We start from the raw sequence: 14835 nt of genomic DNA, 5'->3' as shown, positions 1-14835 counted from the left end.
AGTGAACAGCAGAAGGCAGAGGAGGACCAGGAGTATGAACGCAATCTAATTCACGAGGCTCTCAGCAGCCCTTTCTTCTTTTCTGTGTCAGGGATTTGATTTGTTGCTATAGTAATGATCAGAAGGACTTGTATTCTCTCAGATCCCCATTTATTGAGGTGCTCTGAAGCTGACCCCGCTCTTATAGCAGAGTTCTCATCAAACTGGGTGTGTAATACTTCAAGTGCATGTCAGGGCAAAAAAAAATCAAATCCATACACAGTACATCCCCACAATACAAGAACATTTCTCCGTGGTTTGTTCTTATAAAGACCCGGCAAGTACAGAAAATTCCTATTCATTCAAGTGGATTTCTACATTATCTCACAAAAGTGAGTACACCCCTCACATGTTTGTAAATCTTTTCTTCTATCTTTTCATGTGACAACACTGAAGAAATGACACTTTGCTACAATGTAAAGTAGTGAGTGTACAGCTTGTATAACAGTGTAAATTTGCTGTCCCCTCAAAATAACTCAACACACAGCCATTAATGTCTAAACTGCTGGCAACAAAAGTGAGTACACCCCTAAGTGAAAATGTCCAAATTGGGCCCAAAGTGTCAATATTTTGTGTGGCCACCATTATTTTCCAGCACTGCCTTAACCCTCTTGGGCATGGAGTTCACCAGAGCTTCACAGGTTGACACTGAAGTCCTCTTCCTCTCCCCCATGATGACATCACAGAGCTGGTGGATGTTAGAGACCTTGCGCTCCTCCACCTTCCGTTTGAGGATGTCCCACAGATGATCAATAGGGTTTAGGTCTGGAGACATGCTTGGCCAGTCCATCACCTTTACCCGCAGCTTCTTTAGCAAGGCAGTGGTCATCTTGGAGGTGTGTTTGGTGTCGTTATGTTGGAATACTGCCCTGCGGCCCAGTCTCTGAAGGGAGGGGATCATGCTCTGCTTCAGTATGTCACAGTACATGTTGGCATTCATGGTTCCCTCAATGATTTGTAGCTCCCCAGTGCCGGCAGCACTCATGTAGCCCCAGACCATGACACTCCCACCACCATGCTTGACTGTAGACAAGACACACTTGTCTTTGTACTCCTCACCTGGTTGTCACCATCTGGACCAAATAAGTTTATCTTGGTCTCATCAGACCACAGGACATGGTTCCAGTAATCCATGCCCTTAGTCTGCTTGTCTTCAGCAAACTGTTTGTGGGCTTTCTTGTGCATCATCTTTAGAAGAGGCTTTCTTCTGGGATGACAGCCATATAGACCAATTTGATGCAGTGTGCGGCGTATGGTCTGAGCACTGACAGGCTGACCCTCCCACCCCTTCAACCTCTGCAGCAATGCTGGCAGCACTCATACGTCTATTTCCCAAAGACAACCTCTGGATATGACGCTGAGCACGTGCACTCAACTTCTTTGGTCGACCATGGCGAGGTCTGTTCTGAGTGGAACCTGTCCTGATAAACCGCTGTATGGTCTTGGCCACCGTGCTGCAGCTCAGTTTCAGGGTCTTGGAAATATTCTTATAGCCTAGGCCATCTTTATGTAGAACAACAATTCTTTTTTTCAGATACAGGTTTTGCCATGCTGAACTTCAGGTGACCAGTATGAGAGAGTGAGAGCGATAACACCAAATTTAACACACCTGCTCCCCATTCACACCTGAGACCTCCTAACACTAACGAGTCACATGACACCGGGGAGAGAAAATGGCTAATTGGGCCCAATTTGGACATTTTCACTTAGGGGTGTACTCACTTTTGTTGCCAGCAGTTTAGACATTAATGGCTGTGTGTTGAATTATTTTGAGGGGACAGTAAATTTACACTGTTATACAAGCTGTACACTCACTACTTTACATTGTAGCAAAGTGTCATTTCTTCAGTGTTGTCACATGAAAAGATAGAATAAAATATTTCCAAAAATGTGAGGGGTGTACTCACTTTTGTGAGATATTGTATGTCCTGTTGTGGGCCGACACCGATTGTCTCCTGCTACACAAACCCTCCCACTCTTCTATTCCTCTATAACACAGAGAATAAAGACCGCCATACACAGCTCACTTTTTAACCCGCGTGCTGATTGAGAGAAAGTAGGTTGATCCCAAATCACATGAAGAGCGTGGATGGAGGAATGTCCAGTGCCATGGCTGCCTGAAAACCCAAACTGTGACTGATTGGGTGAAGACACTTTTTGATAAACAATTTTCCACCCAACTTAAACTCAATTTTGTAGAGCTGAGTGTTGCTGATAGGAATTTTGTCTGATTCATCATTTAAAAGGTGTGACTAGACTATAATGTGAAGGGGGGAAATCTGATGTAATGGAGGAATTCTGCTGTGTGTGGGGGGGGGGGGGGGGGGGGACTCGGGTGTAAAGGAGGAACTCTGGAGTGATGGGAGATCCTGATTTTAAGGGGTGTGAAGATGGGAACTCTGATGTAATGGAGGGACTCTGTTGTGAAAGGGAGGGGGGGGGGTGTAGACTCAATAGTGAAGAGGAGACTTTGGTACGAAGGGGGGACTCAGATGTAAAGGGGAGACTTTGGGTGAGAAGGGGGGACTCTGATGTGGAAGTACTCGAGTGTGAAAGGGGGGATTCTGGCGTGAAGCAAGAAACTCAGATGTAATGGATGGAATCTGGTGCAAAAGGGGGGGGGGACTCTGATTTAATGGAGGGACTGCCAAGGATAAACTCTGGAGTGAAGGGGGACCTCTGATGTAATGGATGGACTCTGCTGTGAAAGGGGGGGAGGCTCAAGGAGGAACTCTGGAGTGATGGGGTATTCTGGTGTAATAGAGGGACTCTGCTGTAAAGGGGAGACTTTGGTGAGAAGGGGGAACTCTGATGTAATGGGGGGGCTCTGGTGTCTTAGTCCGTAGGGTTCAATATTGAGTTGGTCCACCCTTTGCAGCTATAACAGCTTCAACTCTTCTGGGAAGGCCGTCCACAAGGTTTAGGAGTGTGTCTATGGGAATGTTTGACCATTCTTCCAGAAGCACATTTGTTAGATCAGGCACTGATGTTGGACGAGAAGGCCTGGCTCGCAGTCTCCGCTTTAATTCATCCCAAAGGTGTTCTATTGGGTTGAGGTCAGGCCATTCAAATTCCTCCATCCCAAACTCGCTCATCCATGTCTTTATGGATCTTGCTGTGTGCGCTGGTCCAAATCATTTGGTGGAGGGGGGATTATGGATTGGGGTGGATTTTCAGGGGTTGGGTTTGGCCCCTTAGTTCCAGTGAAGGGAACTCTTAAGGCGTCAGCATACCAAGACATTTTGGACAATTTCATGCTCCCAACTTTGTGGGAACAGTTTGGGGATGGTCCCTTCCTGTTCCAACAAGACTGCGCACCAGTGCACAAAGCAAGGTCCATAAAGACATGGATGAGCGAGTTTAGGGTGGAGGAACTTGACTGGCCTGTACAAAGTCCTGCCCTCACTCTGATAGAACACCTTTGGGATGAATTGGAGTGGAGACTGCGAGCCAGGCCTTCTCGTCCAACAATGGAATGGAAGAATGGTCAAACATTCCCCATAGACACACTCCTAAACCTTGTGGACAGCCTTCCCAGAAGAGTTGAAGCTGTTATAGCTGCAAAGGGTGGGCCAACTCAATATTGAACCCTACGGACTAAGACTGGGATGCCATTAAAGTTCATGTGTGTGTAAAGGCAGGCGTCCCAATACTTTTGACAATATAGTGTATGTGTTGTAGCCCTTCCCCTGTAAAGGATATACAGAGAATACTTCATTTTCTCCCACGTCTCATAAAACCTCTGTAATCCCCGGAGAAATGTCAGGCTCCGAGTGAAGATCTCTTCTTTGGAGAGGAGAAGGAAGGTGTCAGGACTTCAGACATATACTTAGCTAAATAACATCTTGTTTATTGATTGCGTCTCCATGCTAGCGATCCATCTTCTGTCCTCCGTAACCCAAAGTCGCTATTACAAATGATTGCTCAGTTAGCGATAATAGATTGCACCTTCTTCTGGAGATATAAATTGTTACCATAGACCAGACCGCGCTCCTCCGTTGTGAAGCGAAAAAGAGAAAAAAAAAAAAAAAGAAATACTAAATTCCCAGTTGTGGAATATATCATTGGCCGATGAGTCACGCAGTCTATTAAATTGTCCAGGCCAATAATTCCGTGCATCAGTAACTTCTCTTTCCCCTCCAAAATAAGAGGATTTGCCGGCGCTGTCTTGGGGCCAGCTGGCCGCGATCCACCGAACGTATGTGACCGCGATGCGTAATCTACCCGGGCCTCTGCAATCTGTCACACGGAATGAGAACAATTTGCTCTGGACATTTGCAGACGTCTCCGGTAACCCGGCGAGGATGTCGGCTCAATGCTTCCAACTCCTTCCTACATTTCACTTTGTAAACCTTTATCTGAATTTTTTTTTCTCAGATGTTAAAAGGGATGGGCTGCAATTAGGCCGTGATCTGGAGTCATGTTCTGCTGAAACAATTAATCCAACCCTATTTACTTTTATAAAAATAATCCTCTAATACAGGGGTCTCCAAGCTGTGGCCCTTAGCTTGCCTTTATCAGACCCTTGGGGCACTATTCCTCCCATTGATACCAAAGATGGGGCACTATTCCTCCCATTGATACCAAAGATGGGGCACTATTCCTCCCACTGACACCAATGATGGCACACTATTCCTCCTACTGACACCAATGATGAGGTACTATTCCTCCCACTAACACCAGTGACGGGGCACTATTCCTCCCACTGACACCAGTGATGGGGCACTATTCCTCCCACTGACACCAATGGTGGGGCAATATTCCTTCCATTGACACCAGCGATGGGGCACTATTCATCCCTTTGACCCCAATGATGGGGCACTATTCCTCCCACTAAAACAAGAGATGGGGAACTAATTCTCCCACTGACACCAACAATGGGGCACTATTCCTCCCACTGACACCAACAATGGGGCACTATTCCTCCCACTGACACCAACAATGGGGCACTATTCCTCCCACTAACACCAACAATGGGGCACTATTCCTCCCACTGACACCAAAGATGGGGTACTATTCCTCCCACTGACACCAATGATGGGGCACTATTCCTCCCACTAAAACAAGAGATGGGGAACTAATTCTCCCACTGACCCTGACCTTGCCAGAGTCTCCATGGTGGACCTTGCTAGGGCCTCCCTGCTACTACCTCAACCAGGGGCGGACTGACAACTCATTGGGCCCCCGGGCCATAGGAGATTATGGAGACCCCAGGCAATCAGAGATTATGGGGCCACACAGTATACACACACACACACAGTATACAATCACACAGTATACACATACATGTACACACAGTATACACAGACATGTTTCTATTGGCTTAGAAGGTGAGGCAGCTATAATCTCTGGATTTTTAGACCAAAAGGATGTCGGTAAGGGACATTTTGGAGACAGATGTAAAAAAAAAAACACAGATTTTTTCATACTGTCCCTGGTTTTACTGAGGCTGACAACCTTGATGGGGCCCCCTAGTGGCCCAGGGCCCTTGGGCAGTGCCCGAGTGGCTCAATGGTCAGTCCGCCCTTGACCTCAACCCATTCAAATTCTCAAAATTCTCCTCTGCCAATTCTGTGCTGGGGAGTCTGGGTCTATAGTACGTAAGTTATTGCACTGCAAGCATCTGAGGTCTTATTGGAACCAAATCTTTAAACCAGCAATTCCCAACCAGGGTTCCTCCAGAGGTTGTTAGGGATTTCCTGAATTGTGACTGATTTACTTTCTATTTGATGGTGTCTGAATGGCCTTGGGTCCAACATCACTTGGCAGGGCCTAGGGCCAGTGCCAGCACAAGGCAGCTGCCTTAGGATGCCGGTATGGGGGGGGGGGGAATTAATAAAATCTGAATGCATTGCCCAACCAATTGCTGGGGATTCGGATTTTTAACCCGTTATACTGTCGGCTTTCATAGTGGGGGTGATACAAGCATCTGTGAAGCCGCCGATCACTTCCATAACTAATGTCCTGTTCTCCCCTCTAATCCTCCCACCATGGGGGGGGGGGTCCGCTATCCCACCTGCAGGCTCAATTATGGCAGGTTCCACTGGGAGGGGTAGCGGGAGCTCAACGGACATCCATCCACTGAACCTCCCTCCTGAGCACAGACCAGGAGGTGACGTGTATGACATCACTTCCTGGACCGGAGGGGTCATTCTCCGGGATCCGTGTTAGTTAAAACAGCTGATGGAACAAAATCTGTGTTCCATCAGCTACAGTGGAGTACAGAGGAGATATCCAGGGTTTAAGAGACCCCTGGGGGTGTCTCCATAAAGAGAACCCGTAACCAATATGCCATCTCATAGGGGCCTATTGGTCATGTAAAAAAAAAAATAATAAAAGTTTTAAACATTTAAAGAGTCACATACTGTACTGTAACATATCACCATTATATGTTATTATATATGACTAATGTATTAGTCAGATACTCAATGTAACATTGATGTACTACTGTGTTTGCAGTTGTTACCTTTAACATTTTCTAGAAATAACAAATGCATAATAAAAAGGTCCTGTTTTGGTCATGGATGAAAGTGACAGCTGGTCTTACATTATACATTATAACGCTCGCTAGAAGAAAGAAAGGGGTCTGCCTTGCCCATACCAATCATATTCCAACCATTCTATTTAAAAAAAAAATAATGTAAATTCTTATTATGGGTGACACCATTTCCTTTTCTTTCCCAGATTTTTTATGTCTGGGGCCATTACTTTATTCTGAACAACTGAGATTCTCACCTTCACAAAGCTGGTAATCTCTCAGCGATCGGACCTCAGGTTGGGTGAAATCACATCAATCAGGACCGCTAGCTTCTGTCCTGCAGACCTCCCAGGAGCTCCTGAAATATAGACAAGAAACATGAAGCTCTTCTGCCAAGTTGTTACACCAATACACAGACTGACAGTCTTTGGCTACTGTGTGTCATCTCCAAGAGGAGACCTTATCTGGTCTGGTACAAAATGCAGAGAAAAGATATTTAGGAATGCCGATAACTTCAAACATTTCTTAGAAAGACACAAAGAGATACGGGAACCGATAGCAAGTGTTTTTGTTCTCCTCACAGAAAGGATTGTTGCCTGATATCATATTAGAGTTTAGCTCAGTTTCCCTTTAAATACCGTCTTCTTGAAATACAGAGGACTTCAATCTTTTTGCTTGTTAATTTAGTGGTCCATCATTGAGCTTTTACAAAGTTTGCATACCATAATTTGAAAGAAAGAAAAAACTTTCAAACATCTAATTCTAATATGGGCACCTCTGCTGATCTTGCTTCCATTGTTTTCCCTTTGGGGCAAAAAGCTTCTACTTGATTCCTTACCAGTTTCTACAACGAATCCCTATCGAAAATTTACCATTTTTGTGGTTGAAGATTCAGACTTAGGACCAAGAGGAGCTTTATCCATCTTAAACCCTCAATGTGTTTTCTCGATAAAAACAGACCCAGTGTAGAATGAATAAAGAAAACTCTTGTCTATTATTTAAGGCTCCCATTTCCTATCAGCTTTGGGGTGCTGGATATTCCCATCTCCCATTTTCTATCATCTTTGGGGTGCTGGATGTTCCCATCTCCCATTTCCTATAATCGTTAAGGTGCTGGATTATTCCATCTCCCATTTTCCATTATCTTTGGGGTGCTGGATGTTCCCATCTCCCATTTGCCATCACCTTTGGGGTGCTGGATGTTTCCATCTCCTATTTGCCATCATCTTTGGGGTGCTGGATGTTCCCATCTCTCATTTTCTATCATTCTTGGGGTGCTGGATGTTCCCATTTCCTAAGAATGATAGAAAATGGGAGATGGAAACATCCAGCACGCCAAAGATGATGGGATATGAGAACATCCAGCACCTCAAGGATGATGGCAAATAGGAGATGGGAACATCCAGCACCCCATAGACAATGGTAAATGGGAGATGGAAACATCCAGCACCCCAAAGGTGATGGCAAATGGGAGATGGGAACATCCAGCACCCCAAAGGTGATGGCAAATGGGAGATGGGAACATCCAGCACCCCAAAGGTGATGGCAAATGGGAGATGGGAACATCCAGCACCCCAAAGGTGATGGCAAATGGGAGATGGGAACATCCAGCACCCCAAAGGTGATGGCAAATGGGAGATGGGAACATCCAGCACCCCAAAGGTGATGGCAAATGGGAGATGGGAACATCCAGCACCCCAAAGGTACTGGCAAACGGGAGATGGGAACATCCAGCACCCCAAAGATAATGGAAAATGGGAGATGGAATAATCCATCACCCCAATGATTATAGGAAATGGGAGATGGGAACATCCAGCACCCCAAGGATGATAGGAAATGGGAGATGGGAACATCCAGCACCCCAAGGATGAAAGGAAATGGGAGATGGGAGCATCCAGCACCCCAAGGATGGAAGGAAATGGGAGATGGGAACATCCAGCACCCCAAGGATGGAAGGAAATGGGAGATGGGAACATCCAGCATCCCATCATCCTTGGGGTGCTGGATGTTCCCATCTCTCATTTCTTATCATCCTTGGGGTGCTGGGAGAGAAACCCTCTCACTACACAGTCCTGGAACCTAGAACACTCAAAAATAGATATTTCATCACCACCCACAAGAAGTGTAAGACGTGTTCTATGTCCTTATTAGAAATGGTATTTTTTTTTTAAGGGAAGTGCTGTCACAAAATTGGTGCCCCCTGTGTGAGATCACTTTCCCAATAAAGGTGTACTACACAATAAAGAAACATATTACTCATAGAGTCACTGAAGGCACAGGTGGCAGGGATTCTCACTCCACAGGTGGGACGGACTCCTATGAGGTTGATTTATTAAAACTGGAGAGTGCAAAATCTGGTGCAGCTCTGCATGATAGCCAATCAGCTTCTAACTTCAGCTTGTTTAATTACCCTTTAACAAGAAAACCTGGAAGCTGATTGGTTTCTATGCAGAGCTACACCAGATTTTGCACAGTTTCAGTAAATCAATGCCTAGAACTCACCCGTGAAGAAGAAGCACAGGGTTCTGTTTTGGGAGTGGGGGGGGGGGGTCCTCTGACACTTTTTAAGTTAAGGGTACAACTGATAAATGGTCTTTTTCCCATGGAGTTTTCTATAACATTGCATGCAATGATGACTGAGGAATACCACTGCAAAAGAAGGACACTTAGGTCTAATCTGACAAAGACACTATATAGCTTGAAATATGTGTGTTTCCAATGAAGGGAACTGTTAATGCTGAGGCATATAAAATAAGTTTTGGACAATACAGAACTTCTGAAGCACCATGGGAAAAGTTTGGGGGAGCTTTTTTTTGGTTCCAGCATGACCAGTGCACAAAGCCAGCTCCATAAGGACATGGTTTGGCCAGCTTGGTGTGAAGGCACTTGCGTGGCCTGCACAGAACCCTGACCTCAACCCTACTGAACACCTTTAGGATGACTTAGAATGTCTAATGTGAGCCAGGTCTTCTCATCCACCATCAGTACCGGACTTCAAAAATGCTCTTTTGGCTGAATGGACACAAATTCCCTTAGACATGCTCTGAAATCTCGTAAAAAGCTTTCCAAGAAGAGTTGAGGCTGCAAGGAAGATGGGGCACTCATATTGCCCATAATTTGGGAGTATTTAACAAGTTTATACAGGTGTGATGATTAGGTGTTCATAACCTTTTTGCCTATATGGTGTACTCAGGGCCGGTTCTACCAGTAGACGAACTAGGCAGCTGCCTAGGGGGCACTGCCACATTCCTCTCCTGTCACCTCCTCCCCGGTGGATGTCCCCTCTAGAGCCGCCGCCCCTCCCTCGCACACAGCAGAAGTGAGTTGAGATTCCAGCACTGGAAAAGGTCATTCACTGCATGATGATCACCACTCACTGCAGCTGAAGTCAACCCAAAGCCCCGATTGCCGACTGTCACCGCCAGCCAGCGTGGGGCTTGGGGGGGGGTTGTCGGTGGTCGGGGGGTCGGGGGGGCAACACACATCACAGGGGGTATAGTATATACAGGGCAGTGTGTGCGGGAAAGGTGGCAGTTTGTGCAGGAAGGGGGTGTAGGGTTAAAGGGGGCAGTGTATAGAGGAAGGGTGGTGTAGGGTTAGGGGAGAGTATATACAGAAAGGGGGGTGTAGGAATAAAGGGGGCAGTGTGTACAGGAGGGGGGTGTAGGGTTAAAGAGGGGCAGTGTGTACAGGAAGGGGGTTAGGGTTAAAGGGGGACAGTGTGTATAGGAAGGTGGGTGTACAGTTAAAAAGGGGCAGTCTGTATAGGAAGGGGGGTGTAGGGTTAAAGGGGGCAGTGTGTACAGGAAGGGGGTGTAGGGTTAAAAGGGTGCAGTCTGTATAGGAAGGTGGCTGTAGGGTTAAAGGGGGGTAGTGTGTATAGGAAGGTGGGCGTAGGGTTAAAGGGGGGCAGTGTGTACAGGAAGGTGGCTGTAGGGTTAAAGGGGGGGGGGCAGTGTGTATAGGAAGGTGGGCGTAAGCTTAAAGGGGGGCAGTGTGTACAGGAAGGGGGGTGTAGGGTTAAAGGGGGGGGCAGTGTGTATAGGAAGGGGTGTAGGTTTAAAGGGGATGTAGCATTAAAGGGGGGCATTGTGTGCAGGAAGGGGTGTAGGGTTAAAGGGGGACAGTGTGTATAGGAAGGGGGTGTACGGTTAAAGGGGGGGGGGGGCAGTGTGTATAGGAAGGGGAGTGTAGGTTTAAAGGGGATGTAGCATCAAAGGGGGCATGGAGTGCAGGAAGGGGGTGTAGCGTTAAAGGGGGTTGTAGTGTTAAAGGAGGGCAGTGTGTATAGGAAGGTGGGTGTAGGGTTAAAGAGGGGACAGTGTGTATAGGAAGGGGGTGTAGGGTTAAAGGGGGCTGTGTGTAAAGGAAGGGGGTGTAGGGTTAAAGGGGGGCTGTGTGTAAAGGAAGGGGGTGTAGGATTAAAGGGGGGCAGTGTGTATAGGAAGGCGGTGTAGGTTTAAAGGGGATGTAGCATTAAAGAGGGGCATGGAGTGCAGGAAGGGGGTGTAGCGTTAAAGGGGGGCAGTGTGTATAGGAAGGGGGTGTAGGGTTAAAGAGGGGCAGTGTGTATAGGAAGGGGGTGTAGGGTTAAAGAGGGGGCAGTGTGTACCGGAAGGGGGCGTAGGGTTAAAGGGGGGTAGTGTGTACCGGAAGGGGGTGTAGGGTTAAAGGGGGGTAGTGTGTATAGGAAGGGGGGTGTATGGTTAAGGAGGGGGCAGTGTGCATAGGAAGGGGTGTAGGGTTAAAGGGGGGCTGTGTGTATAGAAACGGGGTGTATGGTTAAAGTATGGGGCAGTGTGTATAGGAAGGGGGTGTATGGTTAAAGTATGGGGCAGTGTGTATAGGAAGGGGGTGTAGGATTAAGGGGGCAGTGTGTATAGGAAGGGGGTGTAGGGTTAAAGGGGATGTAGCATTAAAGGGGGGCAATGTGTACAGTTTTTTGTTTTTTTTTAGAGGGGTGGGGTGCAAGTAGCTGGTCTTGCCTAGGGTGCAAAATAGTCTAGCACCGGCCCTGGGTGTACTGCTGCAAGGAAATCTCTTTGAAGATAAAACTCACTCTTAACCTACCAAATAACCAGCCCAGACGGGGGCACCTTTGAAAAATAAAAAACAATAAAAAGTTCTAGTTCTGAAACTTTTTATGTAACCATGTCAAAGTTTTAAGGACAATCTGAAAAATATAACAGCAGAGATGAGGACAGCGGCTGGGTCGGAAGACCGGCTGTTTACCGTAAGAGAAGACAGGACACCCATAATGCCAAGGCAGTGACCTTTTCCCGGTCCTCGCCGAGCTGTGACAGCGAAATAACAGATCCATTGCAAATGACACCATTTACATCGGGCCACGGACGTTAGAGTGTTTAGCCTTTCAGCAGTTCGGAAATAATTCTGTTCAGACAGCCCTTTGGTAAATGAGGCAGCCGCTCACAGCGCAATGCGTCTGCTCTTTAGAACAACATGTATTTCAAGAGCTGGAAAGAGTACACACAATTAGATTATTTCATTTACATCCTATTCACATTCTCCGCTCTGCTAGAGGAAGACAAAGATTACAGACTTTATATCTATATCTATATATATATATATATATAGATATAGATATAAAGGCTACATAGAAGTAGAGAGCCTCATTTATCAATGTTATTTAGTTACAAGGTTAAGCAAGAGTACTTTCAGATCAGTTCTGAAGTGGGGAATACTTTACAGAGGTGCCTTGACACAGCATTCATCTCTACTTCTATTTAAAGAATAATTCCAGGCATTGGTATGTTATACGTAGTTACATTGGTCCTGCTTTTAGGCTTCAGAAAGGGGCGTTCCGAAGCCCTGAAACGCGCAGTCCTGCCTTCTACAACATTCTGCCCCGTCCATATGTCCAACGTCATTGCGTCATTCCGGCTTCCAGCTCAGAGGTTTATTCCATGCTGGTCTCCTTGGTGTTCACACACCCAGTCCCTTCCTGTAACCCACTCCGCATTGCCCGGCAATGCTTCCCTGGCAAACTCTGCTTACGGTATACATCCGCTTCCAGGCGCTACTCTGCTATACTTGGCCGCTTCCCTGGCAAACTCTGCAGATGCCTGCAGGATTGTTTGATGTGCCTTTTTCCCTATTACTGCATGTGAGTGCATATTGATTTTTTTTATTCTTATGGTTTTAATAAAAGTCTACACTTAGATGGTGGAGCTCCCTGTTCCTTTTTTTTTCTTTTGCAATACTATGTATATACCTTACCTGACCAGAGCCCCTTGAAGCTGGAAATCCCTGAAGTAGACATCGGTGCTCTAGTGATCCACACTTAAGTAGCGATGCAGCTGCACTTCTGCTTAATGAACACAGGAGGCTGGCCGCTCACCACCAGTGCCATTCAGAGAATTTTAAAGTGGACCTTCACCCTCCTCATTAACTTTCTCCCAATTCACCTTCTGACGCCCTCCTCTCACACAATTTGAAATTTCATTTTTTTTTTTTTTTTGAGAAAAAAAAAAGGAGGGCAAAAGTTGGAGATCCCTTCGTGTTTTTTGCAACTGCCCCCCCCCAATGATACAGCAAATCGCATGTGTATCATCAGGGATCACTACTCAACTCAGAAGAGACAGCCGGTACCCCCTATCAGAAAAACATGGTGGCGCTTGAATACGAGCATACTCACGTAAAAATGTTCATTTGAAGAGGTTAAATTTCCATTCTGAGAGCTAGAACTTATTCTACTCATGTATGCACAAATACGCAGAAAATAAACCCAAGAAATTTTGGCCAGGAATACGGTTGTTCATAGATCAGTGTGCAAGACCCCTGATACATTATTGTTCTTGTGTTTTCATACACTCTTTTGTTGGGTTCAGAGGGGACCCTCCATCAGCCTTTTGGCCCACAAACCCATCGGCATCAGAGAGACATCCACTTGCCATTGTGTGGTCAATACTAATGTATGTATACCATTGGCGGGACAAGGTCACCTAGAGCCCAGGACGAACCTGCCAAACTTCACCCCCCCAAAGATGTATGAGCATTATGTGCCAGCAAAAATCACTCCCCCCTCCATCCCCAAAATATCCCCCACCCAGCACAAATGACCCCCCCCCACAAAAAAAAATCACCCCTCCTAGCACAAGTCCTCCACCCTTATCCCCCCACCTAGCACAAACACCCCCCCCCCCCGCCCAATATTCCCTACTAGCACAGATCCCCTTAAAATAAATCACCCCTCCTAGAACAAATCCTCCACCCCCCCCCCACTGAGCACAACCCCCCACCACCAAATCTTCCCTACTAGTACAAATACCTTCCACCCCCCCCCCCCCCCCCAAAAAAATAGGATTTTTTAAAACAGCTTACCTGTAAAATCCTTTTCTTTCGAAGGACATCACGGGACACAGAGCCACAGTAATTACTGATGGGTTATATAGGTATCACTGGTGATTGGACACTGGCACACCCTATCAGGAAGTTCAACCCCCTATATAATCCCTCCCCCTTGCAGGGATACCTCAGTTTTGTAGCCAAGCAATATAGTGTATTAGAAGAGGGGTGGGACCTCTGTGTCCCGTGATGTCCTTCGAAAGAAAAGGATTTTACAGGTAAGCTGTTTTAAAAAATCCTATTTTCTTTCTCGAACATCACGGGACACAGAGCCACAGTAATTACTGATGGGATGTCCCAGAGCAATGCTACCTGAGGGGGGGGAACCACGACCAAGTAGGGTGCAATCAGACCTGAGGACCCTGTACCGCTGCCTGCAGCACACTACGCCCAAAGGCGATATCCTCATGCCTTCTCACATCCACCTGATAGAATCTGGTGAATGTATGAACTGAAGACCAGGTTGCGGCCTTGCAGATTTGAGCCATAGAGGCCCGGTGATGCACTGCCCAAGAAGCACCAATAGCCCTTGTGGAATGTGCCCTGATCTGAAACGGAGGAATCTTCTGTTTCAAACCGTAAGCTTGAATGATCAACTGTCGAATCCATTTAGAAATGGTAGCTTTTGACGCTGCCTGTCCTCTATTGGGACCCTCTGGCAGCACAAACAAAACATCCGTCTTGCGGATCTGAGTAGTTGCCCCTAGATAGGCCTTAACTGCTCTTACTACATCCAACGAATGTAGAGATCTCTCTTCCGGAGAACAGGGATCTGGAAAAAAGGAAGGTAGAACAATGTCTTGGTTTAAATGAAAATCAGAAGCCACCTTCGGTAAAAAACTAGGATGAGGGCGTAGTACCACTCTATCCTTGTGTATAATCAAATAAGGCTCCTTACAGGAAAGGGCTGCTAATTCTGATACTCTTCTAGCAGAAGAGATGGCCACCAGAAA

The 14835-nt window shown here is 46.6% G+C and overlaps 1 protein-coding gene across 1 annotated transcript in view; it reads right to left on the bottom strand.

Moving 5' to 3' along the window:
- Positions 1-14835, bottom strand: part of TSPAN18 (tetraspanin 18) — a 224330-nt gene that overhangs the window by 67161 nt on the left and 142334 nt on the right. The window contains exon 3 of the mRNA XM_073604166.1: positions 6775-6875. The gene's annotated coding sequence lies outside the window, so the exon portion shown is untranslated. The remainder of the gene's footprint in view (positions 1-6774; positions 6876-14835) is intronic.

This window comes from Aquarana catesbeiana, linkage group LG11 (assembly GCF_042186555.1).
Source record: "Aquarana catesbeiana isolate 2022-GZ linkage group LG11, ASM4218655v1, whole genome shotgun sequence".
In the NCBI taxonomy this organism is placed as follows: domain Eukaryota; kingdom Metazoa; phylum Chordata; class Amphibia; order Anura; family Ranidae; genus Aquarana; species Aquarana catesbeiana.
This window is presented reverse-complemented; position numbering and strand designations above follow the sequence as displayed.